The sequence below is a fragment of the Rhinolophus sinicus genome, chromosome 1 (genome assembly GCF_057876585.1).
Source record: "Rhinolophus sinicus isolate RSI-liver-muscle chromosome 1, RSI-T2T, whole genome shotgun sequence".
Lineage (NCBI taxonomy): Eukaryota > Metazoa > Chordata > Mammalia > Chiroptera > Rhinolophidae > Rhinolophus > Rhinolophus sinicus.
Window position 1 is genome coordinate 31,113,037 of NC_142501.1, and position 22,064 is coordinate 31,135,100.

The 22,064-nt window shown below is 37.5% G+C and overlaps 1 protein-coding gene across 1 annotated transcript in view; it reads left to right on the forward strand.

Moving 5' to 3' along the window:
- PDE6H (phosphodiesterase 6H) overlaps positions 1-22,064 on the forward strand; it is a 149,935-nt gene that overhangs the window by 34,787 nt on the left and 93,084 nt on the right. Inside the window, exon 3 of the mRNA XM_088798136.1 lies at positions 20,533-20,662. The gene's annotated coding sequence lies outside the window, so the exon portion shown is untranslated. The remainder of the gene's footprint in view (positions 1-20,532; positions 20,663-22,064) is intronic.

The following is a 22,064-nucleotide window of genomic DNA, read 5'->3' on the forward strand; positions in this document are numbered from 1 at the left end:
GAAATTCTGGTATTTCTTTAAGCACCCTGAAATATTTTTTAATCTAAATTTTCTGATGATCATAGCAGTTCTGTCTGATTACAAAAGTTCAGAATATCTAGAAAAGTATAAAGGAGGAAACAGAATTACCCATAACCCGTAACCTGGAGAAAGGTACTATTCAGCCTTAAATTTTGGTGTTATACACACACACATAGACATTCTAGGACTGAAATAATATAACATGCAATTTTTCATACTGTTTTTCCTCTTAACATTTTAATGTATGCATGTTCCCATATAATTTAATACCTACTGAAAAGAGAATTTTTTATGGTTGCACCATAGCCCACCATGGTGCAACCATATTCTACCTTGGGTGCTACCCATGCAATGGAATCTGGCATGGATCCATGGACAAGACGGTCTCAGAAGCCGATTGATTAGTGACTCTTGAGAAAAACTTCAGTTTAATTCCTGGCTCTACTACTTCTTAATGTTTGACCTTGGGCAAAGTCCTCAATCTCTCTGTTCCTCAGTTTCCTCATATGTTAAGGGCAGATAATAATAGTACATACCTCATTGAATGCTTTGGTACATTCATAACCCTTAAAACAGCTTCTGGCACCAAGAAACTGTTCTATAAGGGCAAACAATTATCAATTTTTACCAAAGTTTATTTCAGCTTTGTCCTATTGTGAGTAATGATTTGTGAACATGTTTTGCACGTAAATCTTTGTGTGCTTGCAATTTTAAGACACATTCTAGAGATGCGACCACTAACCAATGAAATGTATATTTTTTGGACTTAATGGAAAACACTAGAGTATATGAAAATATCCCTTTAAGACTTTAAACATTTTTAACATTTCTCATTATCAACTGTTAATCTGAGATATTGAGGCGTCATGAAGAGAACTAGAATTAGAGTCTGAAAACTTGGATTATTGATCTAGTTCTATAACTTGCTGGCTGAGTTAAAAAAAATGAGTAAGCTGTGCCGAGCCTCAGTTTCCTCAACTTTAGAGTTGTCAGAAGTAAATAAGGAAATAATAATTATTGGGACTGTGCTGTGCTTCAAGGCCTTTTACTGTGTTTTCTCAACCTGTAAGGCAACTGTGAAAAGGAGATATTCGCTGGTGCATTTGCTGAGTCCCTGTGAGGTTAAATTACTTGTCAGTGATAACAGGCCCTTTCCTCTCGCCCCTGTGGCCCACGATCTCCATAAATTCAGGAGTGTAAGTGTCATTTTATTGTCTTGAATTATTTTGCTAGTTTTCCTAATGTGACTGCCATTTCCAGAGTAAGACCACGAGGGGGCAGCAGGGGCCTTTGTAATCTTTTTACACAAGGGGAGAGGGGAAGAAGGAAAGGAGATGAGACAGAGAGAAAGGGGGAGGGTGGGGAGGGAAGAGAGAGAACACCAACAATAAATGGGGGTAGGGAAAGGCCAGAGATCTGGTGTGTGAATGTGTGTACAGCTTTAAATTAAAAAAAGTTTTCTAACAGTATTTAGAGCCATTAAAAGATCACCTTTTGCCTTGAGAACTATTTTATGAAAGTTCCCTTGTGATAATTTAATTTTAGTTTTAGAGCATGGGGTTCACTCAGTTATCATTTTCTTGATGATACCCAGTTCTTCCAAATGCAATCTATTCGTGCTGTCTTGACGGGTAAAAGTGGTGTGGGTTTGGAAGTCTCACAGGACTGTGTTGACACTTTGCCTCCACATGGCTTCCTAGCTTTTGTGAATTTGAACAAGTCATGTTAGTTCTCCATCTCATGTTCTTTACATCTAAAGGTAGACATGATGACACCAATCTTGCAGGGCTATGTTAACAATGACATTGAGATGCTCTATAAAATATGGAATGGATCCATGAACTACACTGTCTTGGAAATAGATTGATTAGTGAGTAGCACATGGGCTCTTGAGAAACACACCTGATTCAATTCCTAGTTTTATCCCTTGCTTGATGTTTGACCTTGGACAAGGTAATTGCCTCTGTGCTCCTCAGTTTCCTAATGCCACTAACACTTTGTAGGTCCTCAAAGCACGTTGGCTGTCTTTATACTCAGATCTTTGAGGACCAAGAACTCAAAGAGTGTCCAACAGAGTGAAAGTTAATTTTTATTTTTTTTGTGTGTAAACAGCTGCTTAGGAAAAGATTTTTCCAGTTTTCTAGAATAAATTCTAGACATTCTAGACTAGGTTTCTCAAGCTACTTTCAGAGCGTGGGTTGAAGTAGTCACTAGAGAGGTTTGCCTAGGAGGGAATTGTGTCTTTTGTCACTAGCCTTAAGATTTGGAAATGTCTCTTAGTATTTCCTGTTTGGATCTTGTTGAACTTCTTCAGACTTATGTCAATTTAATGGGGTGTTTTACTGCCAGAGATTCTTGTAATTTAAAGGACTGTAGTTTGATAAAGATCCCAAATTTTGATAGAATGTTGTTAACATTTTAACTTGTCAGTTCTTTTCTATCTTCAGTAGGCTTACAGAAGTGAGCAAAACTGCCTCGACCATGGCATATTTTTTATAGTTTTATTTAGATAAAATTTTTAAATTTACAGAAACATTGCAAGGTGCTGTACAAGGAACATACTCGTTTATCCAAGGAACTCTCATTAGCCCTATTCACATTCATTGATTGTTCATATTTTCCCCACTTGCTCTATCATTCACTCTTTTTTTTCCAAACCACTTGAGAGTTGCAGACAACATACTCCTTGTTAAAAGATAAACTGAGGTATATTGAAAATTTTAAGAGTTTATTTGAGCAAAAATCAATTTGAATCGAGCAGTGCATTGATAACGAAGCAGCAGCAATCTGGTTGCTTTGTGGTAGCCGAGTGTAATTGATACGATTGCTTCATGGGAGTAGAAATCTCCAAAAAATTTTCCAATATATTTATTGAGAAAAGTCTGCACATAAGTAGACTTGTGCATTTGTAATTCATGTTGTTCAAGAGTTAACTGTATTTGATCAGCTATAGATTTGGTTGTCTGAGGTTTTGATTTCTTAACCTTGAGACCTTTACAGGCTTAAATTTTTGTTTGCTTATGTAGGCTGATAAGCAATTAGAACCTCTTCAGTCTAATGGCCTCCTTATTTAATTAATTTAACACCTGTAGGGACAGAACATTTTTTTATTCTTTAGGTCCTTTGGCTGGTCTAACAATCAAATCGACAGGTTAACAGAAGAAAACAAATTTAATTTTGTATGTACAGAGCCCCATAAAAATGAGACCCAAAGACAGTCAGGCAATTGACGCTATATGTCATCCCGAACTAAGGAACAGGATAGGGGTCTGGGGCTTTAGAGGGGAGGAAGACAGTTCACTGGAAGACGAGCGGGGATGTTTGGTAATCAGACATTTGCCCTGCCACGCACGTCTGTCAGACAAAAATGTTATCTCTGCTAACAGCTCTCTTTCTGGAACAGGCTCTCTATCTAAGTTCTTTTAGACAGTTAAGGAGAGGTAAAAGTTTTTCCTGAGTCTGCTGGGTCTTGATTGCCTTCAGCTCAAAATAATCCACATGCCAAAATGGCACATTTTGGGGTGGCCTGTTCTGGTCCCCTTCATGTCCTTTATGTTTACCTACGTCAGAGCTTGGCGAGCTTCCACGTCGGTGCACACAGCTACCTGTCAGGACAGAAGCTCCTGCATTCAGGACCCTTCTGGACCTGGCTCTGTGTACTTCTTCATCTGGCTGCTCATTTGTATTCTTTACAGGAACACTGGTAAATATAAGCAAATGTTCCTCTGAGTTCTGTGAGCCACTCCAGCAAACTAATCAAACCCAAGGAGGGGGGCGTGGGCACCTCTGATTAAGAGCCAGTCAGTTAGAAGTACAGGTAACAACCTGCACTGGTGATTAGCATGTGAAATGGGGGAAGTCAGCCTAGTAAGACTGAACCCTTAACCTGTGGGATCTGATCCAATCTCCATGTAGGTTGTAGGACTCCAGGTAGATTGAATTGAACTGTAGGACACCTAGCTGGTGTTGCAGAATTGCTTGAAGTGTGGAAAACCCACACATCTGGTGTCGGAAGTGAAGTTGTAGCACAATATTGAGAGTAAGGAGACACACAGGGCAGTGCTTTCCTTTACAGTCTCCACACAATGGTTGGCACTCAATAAGTGTTGGTTGAATGAATGAATGAATGAATGAATGAATGCTTTCAAACTTTCATTAACTGGGCATTCTCCACCACCCCCAGAAGTTGACACTTGTACTGGAAGTACAAATTGGAAGAGCTAGTATTTCTAACAACTTCTAGTCATTTGTTCAAGTTTATTTCTCTCAAGGGACATGGAAGAATTAAAAAATGAATAAATAAAAAGAAAACAAGAAAGGAAGAAGGAAGCAAGAAAAAATAAGAGGAAAAAAGTAATAGAAAAAAAGAAAGAAACAAACAAAAGATAACTTTAAAAAATTTACTGAGACATCTTATGAAGTTGCTACAGTTCTATCCACTTTTTCCTTTGCTGATACATGTACCTGCTTTGACTGAGGCAATATTATCTTTGAGGATGAAGCAATGTATGGAAGGAGACCTGATGACTAGGAAACTTAGAGCAGGAGGAGAAGTTAGAAAGGGCCTGGGCTGGGCAAATAGGACAGAATTACTGGTGGCTCAGAAGAGGATGTGAGACCCAGGCTCACATTAAGGCATAGGTCCAAGGACTATGGCTGGGTCTGTCCACAGCTCTGGATACACAATGGGCAGTAGAAGGTCCAACATAACTCTGGGACCATCTCAACACTTGGGGGGAATAGAGGGATTGAGAGTATTAGACAAGGGAGTAGCCATCCATCCATGCATTTGTTTATCACATTTTCTGAGCTCTGTTGAGGCCCAGGGGATTCAGCAGTAACCAACCAGATACAGTTCTAGCTTTCAAGGAACTTACACCTATATAATTGAAGTTCAGCTAATAGGTAACAGGCGCTTAACAGTTAGGAGGAGATTCAGGCAAAAAGCTCAATTTCCCTAGAGATATGAAACAAAAGATTAATTAGCTATAGGATGAAGATTACAATGGAGGTATAATCCTAAAATCATCAATTTTTAGTAGAGAATGGAAGCTATAAAATTTTCAAGGCATGGTTGGGATTGAGAGTACTGAAAGTTAATTATATTTCCAGAGAGGGGTCTGTGATCCCAGATAAATCCTGAGAGAAAGGAGCAACTGAGAGGACGTACGTCCAACACCAGGATCCGGGGCCCCTGGTCCCTTTGTGGTGCCAGCTACCTATGCAGCCATCTGGAAATGAGCAGGACTGGGCTTTTCAGAAGTGGAAGGCGTGGGCCCATCTGCGGGAAGGTGAAGATGGCAGAAATGGGAGAGGAAGCAAGAAAAGAGCTGCATTATGACATGAGAAGCCCTGCAGTTTGATTCTAGTGAGCTTTCTGACATTTCTATTTAGAGGTTTTAAAAATTGTGTGTGTGTGTGTGTGTGTGTGTGTGTGTGTGAGATAATATAACATTTGGGGGGCAAGTATTCTCCATGACACAGAGTTTTCTATTGAATGGTGTTCCTTCACTTTCTATACTTTCCCACTTTGGCCCATGTTTGGATTGAAGTCCTGATTGTGTCTTACGTACATCGAGCTTGCATGTTCAGCGCTCCATGGGTTAGCAGTTGTCGGTCACTTCCACGCTTGTGTTAACTCCCGGACTCCATTGAAATCAAGACACTTTTGTTTTGGTATAATGGTTTTCCATTCAATAGTCTTTCCATTTTGTTCATTAAGATGCAATGAGCTGGAGGGCTTTTTACCAGGTTTGTATCTGTACCCTGTGTGGTCAGCCCCTTCCTTTTATTTCCTACATGACATGTGTCTCCTCCTCAGGACTTCTAGAAAGGTATAATTCATGGAGGGTGACTCCTACTTTTCTCCTGATTGTTGTAGTGAGGTAATGCTTCCTGCGGCTCAGATGTCTACCTCTTGAGCTGTCTTGTAACCCATTAACCCCCCAGTGACACTGGCTTTTATCCTATCTCTTATTTCTTTGGGATCACAAACTACTCCCTAGAAATATAATTAACTTCCAGTACCCTCAGTCCTGACTGTGTCTTGAGAAATTTGTAGCTTCTGTGCTCTACTGAAAATTGATGGCCTTTCTCCCCCACCTAGATATTGCCTCTCTAAAAAGCGAGGTGAAGTGTGGGTTTACTGTCCATTGCTGTTCCTTGAGAGGTGGGAAGAGTGAGTTCTCTTTTCATGGAATGGTGCTGAGGACAGAGGATAATCCATGCTGTACTTATTTTTCCTCTAGGTTCTGTGACTATCTGATGTCAAATCCATTTTACCAACTTAAAGACTAATTTTCTTTGAAAAACTCTCAACTACTTGAAAAATTAATATTCAATTCAAACATAATATTGGTTTTATTCTATAAAATTTATAACCCTGGCATCATGTTGACAGAATTTTTACTCTTCCCTTGCTTGCAGACGTGTTACAAATATTCTTATATTATTTAACAATGAATGGTACAAATGAATCATAGTTCTCTAATTGTTACCTTATTTTCTTTTTCACTGACCAGAGAAAATGTTTCAGCCTATTTTACCCCAAATGTATAACTATCAAATAACACATGTTATTACATCAGTTTCGTCTAATTCCCTATTCATTCACTATTGTTTTGAATAATCTCTGATCTGTGGTAGCCAAATTTCCCCCGTTCCCCACTGTTCTTTTCTAATATTTGAAGGTACTGTTCTGTTCTTTCAAGTTTTTCCTTTCCAGACTCAACATTCTGACTCAGCTGTTCCTCAGCCTCTATCTTCTTGCCATCTTCCTTGTTCTGAATTTCAGTAAGTCAGTGACTCTTCAGAAATACGGCAACAGGGCACCACACGTGTGTCTAATCAGTGGGTCTAAATGCTTCTTTTGTTCTGAATGCTCTCCTTCTACTGTTGCAAACTAAGGTGAAGAGGCTTTTCTCTGGAAATTATGTCATTCTTTTGACTCATTGAATTTGTACCTATTAGAAATCATAAGTCATTCCACATGAACTTCTATTATTGTCAGATATCACCAATCCTATGCACCTGCAAATTTGAAGTATATTTAGCAAGCTCAATTTTAGGACCTTACATTTATGCATACTTAGCCTCTTTCTTTTAACTTGTCAATGACTTCATAAATCCTGATTCTGATATAAACTGTTATGAATATTCAGTTCAGATCAAACCATTACCTAAATAGCATTTTCAAAGTCTAGTCTTGGTAAGGGCAGAAACCATATTTTTTTTCCACTACTTTATCATCTATGCTTATAGCTCCTGTCGCTGAAATAAGTCCTCAATAAATTTTTGTTGGGTACATTTTTTTAAATATAGGTGACTAAATCTATGCTTGCCAAATACTAGGCTAAGCATTTTATAATATATTCTTACTTAATCCTGCCAATAATTTGTGAGTAGGTATTCTAATCCCTTTTTTACAGTTGGGCATATTGACACTCAGGTAGGCAATGTGCCTTGTCCAACATTTCTCAGTTAGTTCAAAGCAAACAATAGATTTAAACCAGGTCTCTGACTCCTCATTAGTGAGTATTTGCACTAAACTGCACTATGTTGGAAAGCTGAAGATGACCCTCTAAACCAGGGGTGTCCAAACTTTTTTCAACGTTTTTCACCAAGGGCCATATTCGATAAAATACACAAACAGCCGGGCCATCACTCGAGGTGAAGTACGTATTGCCTCACCTGGTTTATTTAAGTAAACTAAATATATTTTTGGAATTTGCTGTGGACCAATTAACAATGGATCATGGGCCACAGTTGGCCCGCGGGCCGCAGTTTGGACACCCCTGCTCTAAACCAACAAAACTACCACCAACATTTATTAGATATTGTCTATATACCAGATATTGTGCTAAGTACTGTATATATTTAATCTCACTTAATTCCCCTCAACCATCCTTTTAGATAATAGTATTATGATTACTCCCAATTTGCTGATGAACTGAGGCTTAAAAGTAACTAAAGGAACTTCCTTCCTATTGCTGTTTCCTCTTGTTCTCCAGTTCCTTTGTTGGGATGAAGTGTGTGGAGCGGTATGTTGTCCTTTTGTCCTCACTCTCCTGACTTGTGTTTATGACCCCTTGTACTCTAAATCTACTTTCCTGAAGTGGTGGTACAAACATGTTTTTTTCTTATCTAGAAGATTTTTCTATGTTTGATTCTTGTCCATATGAAACTATAGTACCTAGTGGCTCCTTTCTGACTCAGCATACTTCTCTGAACTTGACAGTATTTGTCAAATTCACAAACCCTGATGTGCAGAGTTTGTGATTCTCTGATACTATCTAGATGAATTCTAGACACAGTTTTAATATCTCTTGGCCAGGTTTACAGTCTTGATGTTTAAGTTCTCAATGGCATTATCTCTTTCAAGTCCTTGCATGATCAAAGGACACAGTGTTTAAGAGACAGGTGGAAGGGGGTTTCACTCCTAACTTTTTTTAGTCTAATGACAGACACTAGGCATATTATTTATCTTCTCTGAGTCTCAGATTACACGTTTGGAAAATGCAGTTAATACTGTCAACCTCAAATTGTCATTATTAGTATTGAATAAACTAAGTTTGTAGGGTTTAAGACGGTGCTCAATGAATGGCAGTTACTACTATAGCTTTTATTACTATGATTATTATTGTGTAGAAGGAAGTTGGTTAGACCCAAATTGATATCTTTGTTGTTCTTAGCACCATACGCTAGTCATCAGATCAAACAAGTCAAAATCATCTACACCTGATAGAGTCCAGACAAATGACCTCACTTTTCATATATCTATGTTTTCAGTTGTAGTCCGTTAGTTGACTGCTTAGCAAAGACCTTGGGGTGGAGGATAAAGAGATTTAAGGATCAATGAGGGGCCTTTAGTGTTCTTTTAAATGTTAAATTATATAATTCCTTTAAGTTGCAACTGCTCAACATTTTATTATTGTTCACTTTTCCTTTTTTTAAAGCAATTATGAGTGTTGTAAAGATTATTATTTTTCTCTTATAGAAAAAAATATATGTACATTTTGCAAATAGATGTTTTGTAATTTCAATGTATATTTAACATTTGATTGTAAAAGTATTAATTGATAGACATCACGTTATTATTCAAATGTAGAGAGTCATAAGAATATTTTAACTGAGATGTAACATAGGTTTTCTGGACCTGGAATACAGTTTCACTACTTAATTAATAGTATTTTTTTCCCCTTAATTAAAACAAAGAAATGTGCCTTTAAATGTTGTTTCAGGCTGGAAGATCTTAGGTAAAACCCTAATTGCCTTCAAGGAAAACATAATTTTCCAGCCAGCTTAATATAACCACACAGTTCTACATTCATGTAAATTGTGTACAAAAACAGAACTGTACTGTAATATTGAGAAGGAAAGTTTCGGTCAAGCTGGATTTTGACTACAGTTACATAAACATTGACATTTTGTGATTAATCACCAGGTAAACAGTCACATCAAAAGTTCAGTGTGAGCGTTGTTTTCTTATTGGCCTAGCAGAACAGATTGGTATGATTCTCTCGATTTGAATTGCGAGGTTCTGGAGTCAGCTAGGGCATAAGAAGTGGACAACTAAGCACGTGGCCTTTTCTACTTGCTTGCTTGTGCCTGATTTTCCTTGAACTTAATAGGGGCTTACAGGCTATAGCTGGGGAGATGTCTGAAAAGGCAATTGTCTATGGAAAGGTTGATACATGACTTTTGTGTATCAGGCTACCATGACTTGACTGCAGATTTTTTCCTCAGGGGAGATTCTGGGTTGGGGAATGGGTTGAAGAGTCTGACACAGGGTTACCTTTTACCTAGATGGAAATGGTGGTGGTGGAAGGAAGGGCAAACAAAGGGAAATGAAAGACACTGGAGAAAAACAAACCTATTTTAGGAATTTCCCTTGAGTTGGTCCTTTGTATGATGAAGAGTCTTCCATTCTCAGATTTAGGTTAGAAGTATTGAATTATTAGAAAACACAGATACATAAATCAGTATATTTTTACATTGATGTGTATAACATATAAGAAACTCCTATTTTAAAGATTAATGTTAGAAATTTTTTAAAAAGTGACTTAAGAGTTGCTAAAAAGTGGTGTTTACTAGTGTATATTTTTACAAGTTCTATATCTAGAAGTATGTAATAGTGTAGATAAAAATATCTAACCTGGGTCAACCTTTCTATGTATGTTTTCCCCTCTCATGTACTAAATATGCACTTGGCAATTCAAAAATTCTCATCATCCAACTTAATCCCTATAATAACCCATAAGGTAGGTAGAACAGATATTATTAACCTTATTTTCTAAGTAGGAAACTGTGGGTTAAATAGGCTAAATAACTTTAAGTAACACATAACTAGTAAGTGTTAGGACTAGTATAACACCCACATCTACTATCTACTGTTTTTAACCCCCAAATCATTTCTACTATATCACATGGACCATCGCAAAATAAAATGTGTAATACATATTTATATTACTTTAATTACATTTGAGATTATGAGACATGACCTACTTAGAGACTAACAGAAATTCTTTCCTTCCTTGTCAAACTCTTAATTATTACCTTTATTTGACCACATTTAATTCACAACCCAGGGCTACGGTTACGAGACCTAAAGAATTACATCAGATATTCAAAAAACAAAATCCAAGCTCCAAATATTCTCATCTAAATTATATGCATAATTTGTACACATTAACAAAGAGTCAAAAATTGGGCCTAAAATGCCAAATAGTTACTTAATTTCATTTCTGTGACCATTCACCAATCTAACAGCTCAATTATAATCATATCATTATTTACCTGTCATTACATGCTCATTCTATTCATCCTGGAATACCTCATTTCCTTCAGCTTGTTTTTTTTGCATTTTATACTGTACAATCATCTCCCTCTTCTGAATGAAATGGGGGCTAACAGCTGGTTTTATGAATATAAGTATTGGCTTAATGTATCTCTCCCCTTTGAGCATAGATAAAAATCATAGAACATTGGGAGAGAGGTTCAAGATGGCATATTATGTAAATGCTATGCCTACCGCATTAGATCACACCAAAATTACAAATAAATTATAGAACAATTTGAAGACTAGCTGAACAGAACCTGAATAGCTAAGGATATAAAGAAGAGACCACATCGAGACTGGTAGGAGGGGCAGAGATGCAAAATGGGCTGACCCCAAATGCACAGATAATGGTTGAGCACCAGGAGGGACACCTTGGTGGCAGAGGTCCCCCTGGAAGAGAGAGGGGTCCCAGCCCCACACTGGGCTCCCCAACCCAGGGGTCCTGTGCCAGGAATAGGAATTCCCACATCTGTCAGTGAGAATCAGTTAGCACTCTGTCTGCCCATCCTGGTGAAATGGAAGGTGGCTGGAAACCCAGATGCCCTCTTAACGGGCCCACCCACAGACTCACTCGCACTCACCTGGTCTCTGGTGAAGGGGCGGCAACTTGAGAAGTGCTAGAGACATACGGGGGAAGACTGAGTTGTGTGGCTTTGAAGTGAGGGCTGGAGTAGCCATTTTCCCTCTGTGGAGCCTGCCTCATGTGTAGCCTACAGGAGAGTGCCATATTTTCTATGTTGAACCCTCTCCTAAAGCGCCAAACCTGAGACCGCACTAGTCTGGTAAAATCTGCGCATGTGCACCACCTTGATGACGCTCTGGGTCCCCGCCCTGCATAGCTAGTACTATATTGCCTGGGGCACTGTCAGCTACTGAGTGGCCAGCCCCACCCCACAAACTGCAGAAGCCTTTTATAGCAGCGGACTGCTCATGGTGGCCCGAGGAACTTTTGGTTGTGGACAGTGAGCCACAGCCTCTCTTGGGTGCTGTCAGGGACCTGCAGGCCTCATGTGAGTGGTGGCTGGCTGCCGTGTTCTCAGGGCATTTTTGCACAGTGGTCACAGGCCCAGACTGATGTGAGAACCGAAATCACATTAACTTTGTAAAAAACATTGCCCACAACCCGCAGCTCCCTGGAACCCTGCCCCACCCACCTACAGCTGCATTGCCTGGGGCACTCTTAGTGTCTGAGCAGCCAGCCCTGCCCCACACACTTTGGAAGCCTTTTATAGGAGTGGACAGCCTATGGCTGTCTGAGGAACATTTGGTGGTGGACAGTGGGCCACAATTTGTTCTGCAGCCTCTCTTGGGCTACTCTCAGGGATCTGCAAACATGAGGAAAGTGGTGGCTATCTGCGTGTTCTCAGGGCATTTTGTGAAGTGGTCACAGGCCAGGCACTGGTGCAAGAACTGAACCTGCATTAACTTTATAAAAACCACTGGCCATGCCTTGTGACTCCCTGGGATCCTGCCCCACCCAGCGAAATGGAGGCAGCCAACCTACCAGAGACAGAGTTTAAAATAGTGGTTATAAGAATGCTTAAGGAACTTAGTGAGAATTTCAACAAAGAGATAGTAAGCATAAAGAAGGATATAGAAACCATAAAAAAGATTCAGTCAGAAATAAAGAGTACAATAATTGAAATGAAGAATACACTAAAAGGAATCAGTAGCAGATTAAATGAAGAAGAGAATCAAATCAGAGGTTTAGAAGACTAGGTAGCAGAAAACCCCCAATCGGAACAACAGAAAGAAAAAAAAGAATTAAAAAACAAACAAAAAACAAAGATGGTTTAAGGGACCTCTAAGACATCAAGCATAACAACATTCACATCATAGGAGTACCAGAAAGATAAGAGAGGGAGAAAGGGATCTAGTACTTATTTGAAGAAATAATGACTGAAAACTAACTTGGTGAAGGAAATAGACATATAAGCCCAGGAAGTGAAAAGAGTCCCAAACAAGATGAACCCAAACAGTCCCACCCCAAAACACATTATAAGTAGAATGGCAAAGGTTGAAAACAAAGAGAGAATCCTAAAAGCAGCAAGAGAAAGACAACCAATTACTTGTCAGGGAGGTCCCATAAGACTGTTAGCTGATTTCTCAACAGCAACTTTGCAGATCAGAGGGTGAGTGGCAGGAAATATTCAAAGTAATGAAAACCAAGGCTCTACAACTGAGACTTCTCTACCCAGCAAGGCTATCATTTAAAATTGAAGGAGAGATAAAGAGCTTCCCAGACAAGAAGAAGCTAAAGAAATACATTACCACCAAACCAGTATTATAAGAAATGTTGCTAGGACTCCTTTAAGCAGAAGAAAGGAGAAAACAAACGAAGATGAAAAATATAAATAATAAAGGTAATAACTATACCTATCAGTAATCACTTTAATTGTAAATGGATTAAATGCTCCAATCAAAAGACATAGGGTAACAAAATGGATAACAAAACAAGACCCATGCATGTGCTGTCTACAAGAGAACCACCTTTGATAAAAAAACACACATAGACTGAAAGTAAAAGATGGAAAATATATTTCACACAACTGGAAATGCAAAAAAAGCAATACTTATATCAGACAAAATAGATTTTAAACAAAGACTATAATAAGAGACAAAGAAGGGTATTACATAACAATAAAGGGATCAATCCAACAAGAGGACATCACTCTGGTAAACATTTGTGTATCCAACATAGGAGCACTTAATATATAAAGCAAATATTGACCAACATAAAGACAGAGGTCAAGAGTAACACAAATATAGTGGGGGACTTTAACACCCCACGGACATCAATGGACAGATCTCCCAGACAGAAAATGAACATGAAACATTGGCCTTAAATGACACACTAGACCAGGTGGATTTAATTGATATTTTTAGAGCATTTCCCCCCCAAAGCAGCAGGATATACATTATTTTCAAGTGCACATGGAACATTTTCCAAGATAGACCAGATGTTAGGCCACAAAACAAGTCTCAATAAATTTAAGAAGATTGAAATCATATCGGGTATCTTCTCTGACCACAATAGTATGAAACTAGAAATTAATTACAAAAACAAACAAACAAACAAACAAACAAACAAACAAAAAAACACAACCCCAGAAAGACACCCAAACACATGGAGGCTAAATAACATGCTACTAAATAATGAATGATTCAACAATGAGATCAAGGAAGAAATCAAAAGGTACCTTAGACAAACAAAAATGAAAACACAATGACCCAAAATCTATGGGACACAGCGAAAGTCCTAAGAGGGAAATTCAAAAGAAACAAGAAAAATGTCAAATAAACAGTCTAACTTTACACCTAAGGGAACTGGAAAAAGGACAGCAAACAAAGCCCAAAGTGAGTACAAGGAAGGAAATAATAAATATCAGAGCGGAAATAAATGACATAGATGCTAAAAAAAGCCCCCCAAAACCAAAATATACAAAAGATCAGTGAAACCTTTTTTTTGAAAAGATAAACAAAATTGACAAACCTTTAACCAGACTCTTCAAGAGAAAAAGAGAGAGGACCCAAATAAATAAAATCAGAATGAAAGAGAAGTGACCACCAATGCCACAGAAATACAAAAAAAAAAAATAAGAAAATACAATGAGCAACTGTAAGTCAACAGATTGGACAATCTGGATGAAATGGGTAAATTCCTAGAAGCATACAATCTTCGAAGGTTGAATCAAGTAGAAACAGAAAATCTGAACAGACTGATTACTACCAACGAAATAGAATCAGTAATCAACAAGCTCCCAACAAACAAAAGTCCTGGACCAGATATCTTCATAGGTGATATTTACCAAACATTCAAAAAAGGATTAATTCCTATTTTCCTCAAACTGTTCAAAAAAATCCAAGAGGGAGGGCTTCCAAGCTCATTTTACTAGGCCTCCATTACCCTGATTCCAAAACCAGACAAAGACATTACAAAAGAAAGGAAAATAAAACTATAGGTTGATATCCCTAATGAACACAGTTGCAGTAATCCTCAACAAAATATTCGCAAACCAAATTCAACAATACATAAAAAAGATCATACACATGATCAATTGGGATTCATTCCTGGTATGTAAGGTTGGTTCAATATCTGCAAATCAATTAACGTGATACACCACATAAACACAATGAAAAATAAAAATCATTTGGTCATATCAATAGATGCAGAAAAAGCACTTGACAAAATCCAGCATCCATTTATGGTAAAAACTCATCAAAGTGGGATTAGAGGGACCATGTCAACATAATAAAGGCCATATATGGCAAACCCACAGCTAACATACTCAGGGGGGAAGAGCTAAAACCATTCTCCTTAAGAGCAGGAGTAAGGATGCCCACATTCACCACTTTTATTTAACATAGTACTGCAAGTCCTAGGCACAGCAGTCAGAGAAGAAAAAGAAATAAAAGGCATCCAAATTGGAAAGGAAGAAGTAAAACTCATTATTTGCAGATGACATGATGCTATATATAGAAAACTCAAAAGATTCCACCAATAAACTATTAGAACTGATAAATGAATTTAGTAAAGTAGCAGGACACAAAATTAGTATTCAGAAATCAATTGCATTTTTATACACCAATATTGAACTACCAGCAAGAGAACTACCAGCAAGAAGAAAACAGTCCCATTTACAATTGAATAAAAAAATAAAATTCTTAGGAATAAATTTAACCAAGGAAGTATTAGGTTGATGCAAAAGTAGTTGCAGTTTTTGCAATTATTTTTAACCTTTTAAACCACAATTAGTTTTGCACCAACCTAATAAAACACCTGTACTCAGAAAATTATAAGACATTGAAGAAAGAAATTAAAAAAGATACAAATAAATGGAAACATATACCATGCTCATGGATAAGAAGAATTAATATAGTTTAAATGTCCATACTACACAAAGCAATATATATATATATATATATATATATATATATATATATATATATATATATATTCCATGCAATCACTATCAAAATGACAATCGTATTCTTCACAGAACTAGAACAAATAATACTAAAATATATATGGAACTATGAATGACCTCGAATAACCATGGCGATCCTAAGAAAGAACAAATCTAGGGCTTATACTACCTGAGTATATCAAATTATACTAGAAGGCTATAGTAATCAAAACAGCATGCTATTGGCATAAAAACAGACACATAGATCAATGGAACAGAATAGAAAGCCCAGAAATAAACCTATGCTTATATGGGCAAGTAATCTATGACAAAGGAAACAAGAATTTACATTGGGATAAAGACCGTCTATTCAATAAGTGGTGCTGGGAAAACTGGACAGACACATGCAAAAAAATGAAACCGGACCACCTTCTTACTCCATATACAAGTTTAAACTCAAAATGGACTAAAGACTTCAATGTAAGACCCGAAAACATAAAACTCCTACAAGAAAATACAGGAATAAACCCTCAGACATTACCCTTAGTAATATTTTTGCTCGTATATCTCCTCAGGCAAGGGATACAAAAGGCAAAATAACAAATGAGACTATATCAAACTAAAAAGTTTTTTTCACAGCAAAGGAAAACATTAACAAAACTGAAAAGACAGCCCACTGAATGGGAGACGATATTTGCCAATAATATATCTGATAAGGGCTAATCTCCAAAATTTATATAAAAAAAATTACAACTCAACACCAAAAAAACCAAACAATCCAATTAAAAAATGGGCAGAGGACCTGGATAGACATTTCTCCAAAGAAACATACAGATGGCCAACAGATATATGAAAAGATGCTCAATGCCACTAATCATTAGAGAAATGAAAATAAAAACCACAATGTGATACCACCTCAACTATGGTCAGAATGGCTATCATCAATAAATCAAGAAAGAAGTGCTGGTGAGGATGTGGAGAAAAGGGAACCCATGTGCACTGTTGGTGGGATTGTGGGTTGGTGCAGCCACTATGAAAAACAGTATGGAGTTTCCTCAAAAAATTAAAAATAGAACTACTTTATGACCTGACAATTACACTCCTGGGTATTTATCAAAAGAAATCCAAAACACTAATTTGAAAAAATACATGCACCTGTATGTTCACTGCAGTGCTAGTCACAATAGCCAAGATATGGAAACAACCAAAATGCCCATCAATAGATGATTGGATAAAGAAATGGAGGTACATTTACACAATGGAGTATTACTCTGCCATAAAGAAATGAAACCTTACCATTTGCAACAATATGGCTAGATCTAGAGGGTATTATGCTAAGTGAAATAAGTCATACTGAGTAAGACGAATATCATATGATCTCACTTATATGTGGAATATAAAGAACAGAATAAACTAACAAACAAAACATAGACTCATAGATACAGAGAACAAACTGATGGTTGCTAGATGGGAAGGGGGTTGAGGGGATAGGTGAGAAAGGTGAAGGGCATTAGGAAGTTCAAATTAGTAGTTACAAAATAGTCACAGGGATGTGAAATACAGTATGGGGAATATAGTTAATAATGTTTTAAAAACTGAAAAACTAAAATCATAGAATATTAAGGTTTGAAGTTTCATCTGGTCTATCTGACAATCTATTCCAGGGATCTCCTTTGTCCCCGTCAAGTGGTGTTATCCCCATACTTAAATATATCCCATGATGAGAAAAGGGCTAACTTCACAGCTCTTTTCAAATTTGAACTTGTCTCTTAGATTTTGCATTCATTGAAACAAAATGTTCTCCCTGTGTTTTTCACCCTTTGTTCATAGTATTATACTACCCTCAGGATAACATATAAATGGTTTTTCTTCCCTTCGTGTTATATCTTTGCATGTTTGAACCTAGAGGTTATACATACATCCCTGCTCAAACCCAAATAATGCTCAATTTCTTCAACCATTGGTCATATTAGCTTGGTTTTAAATCCCTTTCCTTTTCATGTTCATTCTCCTCTAGCAATAGTGCCTTGATCTCCAGAGCCCATCTTTGGGCTATAAAATAGAGCCATAAAATGATCCAGGGTAAAGACAACCATTCTGAGCTTTCTAACAGGGAGGGGTGTGTCATGTGAGATTATGGCATGAGGAGAGGTCAAACAAAGGAGGGGGCTGCTCTTCTAATTTTAGCTGACTTGGTTCTAGTTACTGGGACACAAGAGGACATGGAGAGGGATATTGAAAATAACCGCCAGGTATGCTTAGAGAGGTATAGATGGGGTGAAGGTTGAGTTGTTGAGTTACATTCCATGCCCTCTTCAGGAGGAGTAAGCTTTCTATCCCACCATTCCCAAAGTCATATGCCCAGCAAAACTTTAATTAATGATGAATTGTGGAAACAAAGCCAACCCAATTGGGTAACATCCAGAAACCTTCATTTTAGTGCATCCACTCACTTCTTTTGACTTATTTTGCATTTGATTTGGTAGTTGAAGCCAAAAAAAGACATTTTGTTAATTCTTTTTGAAAGCCCAGATTTATATGTGTACCAGGGCTAGCAGAACCAGAAAAGCTTCTTTGGTAGATAAACTAAGTATACGGAGTGGTCTCTCATGAATCTTGGAAATCTTATAAATATGGGTACAGGAAAAACTTTGTAGAATACATAGGGCTAGCTCTAGAGCTTGAGTATCTAAATACCCACTTTATCCTGTCAAGATCTTATTTAGCATCTGCAAGTAATATCTGTTTGCTTTTAATATGAAGGAAATAAATCATGTCATTGTTTAACATTGTAAGGTATGTGCACACCAGGCAGGCACAGACCTGTGTTATGACTTTGAAGCTTTCTAACTGTAGCATTTGCAAACCCATTTCAGCTTGTGGAAAACCATGGACATATTTTGGTTTGGCTCAGAGCCTTCTTTTCATCTTCCAGGTCACTGAGTGCACAGGAAAAAAAAACAAAAAACAAAAAAAACAAAGAAAAAAACCCACACTAAATATTTTTGAAGCACAGGTTTCTTTTTCTCTCTTGCAAAACTAAAATTCAATTATTCGATTTGGTTCAAGGGATCTAGTTTGTTTCAAGACAGCAGACTCTATCACTTAAAAATGCTTTTTAGATTGATTTCAAACATGTGACTTTATGATTCCCAAGGAAGTTTTATGAGAAACTGAAAAATGACTGCGAAGGAATTTTTCATTCTAAACAACTTTTCTAGCATTAAGGTTGGGTCTTCTCTCTTCTATGCTGTTGAATGTCTGGTCAGTGTGCAAACATTGTCCATGTCTAGTTTTGCCTTTGCAAAAAGACTCTCAAGCATCTTACTTGCAGTGGATAAGAGAATATTCAGGTATTGAAAATTGAGTTCCAGTGTTGGTTTTACTTTTATCTTACTAACTTACTGACTTGAACCTCGCTAACTTTCAGTTTTCACACCTCTTGATTATGAATAATAATACCTGCTTTGCCTACAACCCATAGATGCTGTTAGTACAAGTGGAAATGTATGTTTGTGAAAGCATTTAAAATAAATGCATTTATAAATACGGAAAGTTAATACTATACATCTAGGGCTCCCAGGGCAGAAGTAAAGGCAGAGTTTGTGTGAGATCCTGAATTGGGTTTGCATTAAGCTGGGTCAGCGGAGGGTTATTGCCTCTCCTCTTTCTCTCATTACCTCCCTCCCCCTCCCCCGCATATACATACACACTTGTGTGAGTGTGAATATCTCTATTCTAGGTCTGTATCCACAGCTGTCGCTCTAGAGGATAGGTCTAGCATGCTTCTCCTTCAAACTAACCTTGACTTCTTGTAGATACTGGGAATATGCAGGGGACTCCAGAAACCAGTAATTCCCAGGGGTCCAGAGAGGCTTCAGGTTCCTCCTCGGCTAGAGAATCCTTCCAGGACCAGGTTGGTCTGGGTCTCTTTTTCCATTACATTTGGTTCACAGCTGGAGAAACCTGCCTAGTTGTTCAGCTGGCAAAGAAGAGCCTCTGTCCTTGTTGGTAGACTGCGTTGCTTCTTTATAATATGATTTGAGAGGTTCTCTGGGAGCCATGCCCCAAAACATCTTGTTCAGGAGCTTGTCTTGCTGCCTTGGAGGTCACTATTTGAGACTAATTTTTTTGTGTCAACATAGTTCTCTCCAAATTCTATTTTTAAAATACAGACATCTTGGAAAGACAAAGGCAGACTTATTTCCAACAGTTGTAGGGAGGGAGCAGATAGAAAAAGAGAAACTGGAAGGGAAAACTGTGGATGCTTAAGGCAATATTTTCCTTCTTTGTCATAGTTCTTTCGCAGACTGCCCTCGGGTCAGGTCTTCCGATGCCAAAGCACATTTAGTACCTGCCTACCGTGGACTCAGAGCTCTGGAGTGGGGAGGAGTGAGTAAGGCCTGGCCTGGGAAGTCCTCTAAAAAGCACTTTATCCAGGAGATTTCATCTGATTAGTTATAAACCTTTAATGAACTTTCTTCGCCATCTGTCCTCATGGCCCAGTTAGCTGGATTTACACTGGATTATATATTAGCTAACATTATGTAGCCCCTGATAACTCAGTTAGGCATTTTGAATGCTATGAGAATAAAGCAAGGAGGGCCAAGTTACTGACCGCAGATATCACATGTAATAAACTTATCGGCTCCCGAAATGTGTCTTGGGATCGCTGGTATAGCAAGCAAGACTCATGGGGATGCATGTGCCACAGCAGGTAATGCAGTTGCTTCAAAGTGAATTTTAATGCAAAGCACTCTTTTCTAGGGCTGCCATCCACACCTTCCCTCACTCCACTCTTTTGGCTTTTTCCTTCTGATGAATCTGTTCCTAATTCCTGTTGGTCAACATATTTTATCCAAAGGTATAGATGAAGACATTCTCATCCAATTTTCAGGTAAGTCACATCTCCAAGAAAGAGCTAATATAATAAATATAATGACAAAGTTATCTCAACTATATAATTCAACAAAATGACATTTAAAAAGGGATAAAATGTACTTTTCATCTAGACTATAAAATGTACTCACAGGACAGGATGGGGGATGATATGGTTTGCTTGAAGTTTATGTTAAAAATACCTGAAAGTTATAATAGGCCTTGAGAAGCAACCATGAGAGAAACAAATGCAGGCATAGACTCCCCCAGAGATGCAAGGTTTGGGCCATAAGCAGTCACAATTAGTCACTCTCAGACAATGTGTTGTGCTTCACATTAGGTTCTACAGGACAGATGCTGATAAACTAGAATATATTCAGAAAAATGAATGGGGGTGGGGTGTGATATAAGCAAGATAGTGAAGTAAGAAGCCCTGTACCCTCCTTCTTCCTACAAACACATCAATTCAGCAACAATTTCCAGACAAATTCCCATTGTGAAAAATCCAGAAATGATTTGAAATTTTCTTTTCATATCAATGAAAAAAATGACCCAATTCCATGTGTTCTATTTGCCATGATTCTAAGACAGCAAACCTATACAATATATTTTTTTGTTGTGGTAACCACACTTAATGTAAGAGCTACCCATTAACCAATTTTTAAAATTGTACAATACTGAGAGTTTTGAGCTCCTGGTCACCATGCCTTTCTCAGACCATGGCTGATATACCAGGTCACCATGCTCATGAAAAAAAACACACCAATTTATTTTACAAATAGAGTTTGTGTTTCTGTTTGAAAAAAATAAAATAAAATAAATGAATGAATAAAAATAAAAAGATGAAAAAAAAGATGCATGAGAGTGTAAAGGTATCTGAGTAACATATCAAATGTGGAAGTTTGAAAAGATAAAAAGATAAATGAGGCAGTAGAATATATAATTCTGTTTTGTTCTAGAGAGAACAATTAAGGTCAAAAGGTTTAAGTTGATTCAACGTAAGAAAAGTTTCTATCCTAACAATTAGTTATCCAAAATGAGCTGGGATATCATGTCATGTACACACCTTCATAAAACTGGAGTTTTAAGTGCAAACTCAATGACCATCTACTACTGTGTGGCCATATTGTATGTCATAGAGTAGGTATATGATAAATATTTGTCAAATAGATTTGTCAAATATTTGTCAAATAAACACATGGTAGGCATGCTATAAAAAGAAAGACTGAGAGGTTGGGCTTGACTAGAAAATCTAAAATAATATTGTGCAAGATGTTGATGAATGCCCTTTGGAAAGAATGTTCTGTTGTCAAATTATCTTGTGAACCCCTATGTTAAATAGACTCAAACAGATTCCTTTATTGATGGACCACACAGAGGGTTTAATATTTAAAATTTTATGCATATATATGCATAAAATT